Source organism: Anopheles aquasalis, chromosome 2 (assembly GCF_943734665.1).
Source record: "Anopheles aquasalis chromosome 2, idAnoAquaMG_Q_19, whole genome shotgun sequence".
Lineage (NCBI taxonomy): Eukaryota > Metazoa > Arthropoda > Insecta > Diptera > Culicidae > Anopheles > Anopheles aquasalis.
In genome coordinates this window covers 57,783,147-57,787,518 of record NC_064877.1, presented here as the reverse complement: position 1 = coordinate 57,787,518, position 4,372 = coordinate 57,783,147, and positions in this window count along the sequence as shown.

The window sequence follows — 4,372 nt, the reverse complement described above, 5'->3', positions numbered from 1 at the left end:
GCATGCCACACAGAGAACAGCGAGCGAAAAAGGGGGTGGCATCCATCGCCAACATGATAGCACGATGCACGACGATGTCGTTTAACTGTTGCTGCCTGACAACTCGAGGGATTCTCGGGGTCAAGCTCGGTTCTGTCATGTCATGAGCAGTGGAGAGAGGAAGAGCGGAGAGTGGAAAACACTCCACCTGCTGTGTGGAAAAGGGAAATGGAAATGACCATCGCTGGAGCAGGGGACGAGGTCCGGTGATTGGTTAACAAGATATGAAATGATGGCACCCAAAGTTTGGCTCCTGGTTTCGTGACTCCTCATCAGGGGACTTCTGTAACCCCTTGTCGGCTAGCATCCGGTTAGTATTTGCCGGACAAGTCAACCGGGGTCAGCAACGGTGACGATATCAGGATAACTGGTAAAAAGGGACTGAGTGCACTGTGCACCGGGGAGGCTATTTGGATGGATGAGGTGCAGACGAGGGTGCTAGTAAATGAAATCGTTTAATCGTCGGTAGCTGATGTGAATAGTCTGGACTTTGTGGGAATGGTAACAATTATACTGACGCCAGCTTGCTAACCTTTTCTACTTTAGACAAAACCAAATGTTAAAATAAGGTTTGTGAGTGTTTCTTCAACACTCATTAGAATGCTGAAGTGCAATGTGAATGCAGCAATGGAAAAACTAACAATCGCTTGTGAGAAAAGAGCAAATAAAGATTGTTGGAGCAAATTCGTCCATTGGAACAGAATGAAACGAATATTGTTTGCATTTCTTTCATTTATTTTATAAAAGTAGTAGGAAGAAAACATATCACAATATAAATGATCGATCCAAACATTCAATATCAATTGAACGATAACTCGATCAACTGTTTATTTTATCGATAATAACAATTGTCCCATCGTTCAGCAGGATTTTTTTGTTGCACCAAAAGGTGATTATACTTGCAATACAGATCACAGATTTACAAAATGACAAAACATACTACTCGTCCTTTGCTAGAAATGTTTAAAAAGTATAAAAAATGGAAGCAAAATTGCTTGACCAAACCCTTCGTGATAGCAGCTACCTAAAGAGAAAACAATAAAAAAGAAAACACCTGATTCTCGAAGCAAAAATACGATTGTATTAAATTCATTGATATATAGCAATATCAACAATTCTTAATCATAAAAGTAACATATACTAGTTATTATGCATTTTAACTTTATTACTTTGAGGTATCATTACGATTGAATCAATTACAGTATGTTTCGCTGGAATAACTGCTAATAGCAACAGGTTTGCTTTCAGTTGAAACAAAAATAAGTATCATAATTGCACAATTTAATTTTATTTCTATTAATGATCTACTTGCACGAAGAGTAAATAGCCCAATCACGTTGGTACAGCTAAACATTCATAGTCATTGCTCACACATTGCTTATATATAAAAAAAATAGCTTATTTTCTGCATAAACAGCTCAACATAAACGTTCAAGCAGCGTTGCCCTATGGACGAAAGGGTACCTACCAATAAAAGGATGCCCAGTTACAACAACTGCTTCACAATTATTAATGCTACAATTAAATACAATAAAGAACGACTTTTTATTCAACAAATATGCGTCTGCTCTATAAACATAAATTATTTTGTTGTACGTGTTTCATTGTCTATCTGTCTATTTGCGAAAATTTGATTCACCAAAGCGATTAGAGTAATTTATGAAAGAAAACATAAAAAGAACATACAATGGGATTCATAAATACAGGCCACATACTCGCGTCGTCAATTGAATTGATGAATTGATCAATTGAATAATTGAAAACAGCAATATCACAATGAAAAGTTTAATGCACAAAAGCAATCGCTTCCATCAGCTCCAGCTTTAGTGAAATACATTTTCCTGAAAATTCCCTCCATTTACATCATTTGCTCTCCTGGTGCTTGAGGTTGGACTCAAACCGCACCGCAGGTCGTGCCGATCGAATCAAAATCAAACATTGAATACACCGCTGACGGCATCGCAAGTCACCTCCAAGTCCTTCAAACCGTTCACCTGCACCCGACCAGAAGAAGGACTGCGCCACGCCAAGTGCAAGTGCAAGCGCAAGGTGCAATAAAACCATTTGTCATTGCGGCTGCGGGTGCCCAATCGCGACTACAATCGACTGCTGTTGTTGCTATTATTCGCACGTTTCCTATTCACCATCGAGACGGAACCATTGAGCTGCTGCTGCTGCTCCAGTTCACCAAGTCACAAATCATTCTCTCCACCGCCGGGTTCTTGAAGAAAGCAGGAAAAAAGGCTCCATACACCTGGGCAACAACAACAGCCCGCAAGTATGATGATAAAAGTGGAACGAGCACAACGTACGATAACCTGTAACCTGTTTACCGTTGCGGTAACGACCAGACCAGAGCATATCGGACGGACCGGAGACGACAGCGTGACACCGGACCGGATGTCAGGACCCCGGGTACAAAGTGAGCAATCTTGTGAGCGAAATCGATGCATAGACGACCTGCAACGGGGACCTAAGGAGTAGAAAAAAAATCCAAACCAAGCAAAAAGGCAATACAATTCACAAACACTGCACGAGAAAGGTCTGCATCAAACGTCGGCCAAACAATGAATGAAGCCGGCTTGGAAAAACAAAACAAGACAAAAAACAAGGAAAATGACATGCTTGAGCACGCTGGAAAAGGAAAAAAAAGGACGGAACTGACCAGGACACGGGACAAGTTGACTAAGTCTCACAAAATAACATCATTTACGTGTGGAACCAGCTGCTGGCCAGCACAACCCGCCATTCCCAATTGGTCGCTCCACACGTAGCCAGACCACCTCTAGTGGGTTTCGTTGTTTTACTCAAATCGACGGGGGAGAAAAACTTGATACCAGAGTTTATACCTCTGGCGCGAACGAAGAGGATGCCGGTCCGTGGATGTGGAGACCGAACAGACCGTGCAAGCAAGCAAGGGCAAAACCGTGAAGGGAAAATTATCAAACAAAAAGTAATTAATTTCCTTTCCTTTTCCACGGACCGTTCACCAGCGACCGTTGCCAGGAATGGACACTGGCGGGCCCCGGGACTGGAAAAGGCTGGACTTCAATAACCATACGCGCCCATTCCGCTCGGCTATATTAAGCGAGATGGTTGATTCCACTCCGGGCTCCGCTTGATGATCAGTTTATTTTAGTTCCCTCGGGCACGAGAATGGGTTTCGCTCCGAGGGCGGTCTCGGAGTGGTGTCGAAACGATTGAAGTCAATGTAATAATGCACAAGATGTCATTCCCATAAGGATATTGCCGGTGACGTCTTCGTCGTTCTAGCGCAGTGGTTCTACGCCATGGTTTATGAGGCTCTTGTTGTTATTAGATCGCGCCCTCTCTCATTAGAGCGGTGCCAGTGAGGGTGGAGTTGCAATATGTGCTCGTGCGAGGGAAATCTGATTCAAAAGCAATCATCGAAATGATGGAAACGCGATGATGGACTCGGTCAAAATATTTTATGAACACTTCACTGACAAAGATGATGTAGTTCGCGGGTTTCAAACTCGCAGCCCGCTGCCACGTCCACAGTGCATATGTATGTTAAGTTTGGTCATTAATGGTATGTTTCGTGTAATTTTATTTAAGCTAGACTATACGCTTTGATAGATATATAGATATTAACTTTTTTACCTAAATTTCTATTACAAACTCCTGAAAGTATGCAATTTTACCGATTACCTGGCGCCTCCATCATCGGGTTTAGGCAACGGAGCTTCATCATTTCGTTTTCTCGGCGCAGTGGTCAGTTTTGAAATTGCCTTTACTTCGCTAGCCACGAAAACCGGCACCAGTTGGGCTTTGATGGGAAACAGCTAATTTAATAAAGCCATGCAGCCCTAAATTTTGTGATGAAATGGTCCGCGAACTGGTTGATACTTTTTTCTGTGGCCCGCATGCGAATATGAATTTGAAAACGCCGAATCTATGAGAGCGAATATTTTGGAAGATGTTAAAACTAAAAAAAATAACAACCACACAATAAAAATGACAAAGAGATCGAGATTAGCTGTTCTATAACCACCAGAACTCAATTTCTCAATCATACCCACGTCAGGTGATGGCCTGAACAAATCGACGTTCCCTTGGTCCCACATTCGGACACCACAAAAAGAGCATTTCATTGGCATTGCACACACAACGTAATTTCAACGCTCACAACGTGGAGAGTACCTTCCTTTCAATGGGACCTGGTGTCCGAGCACAAACATGGTGCAACGACGTTCGATCTACAATCAGGACAAACTAATTTTGAGGAGATTTTCTCTCTCACTAGCGTTCGCTTTAGTTTGGCAGACGTATGAAGAGAAAGAGAGCATGGAAGAAGGCCAAATGTCCATCT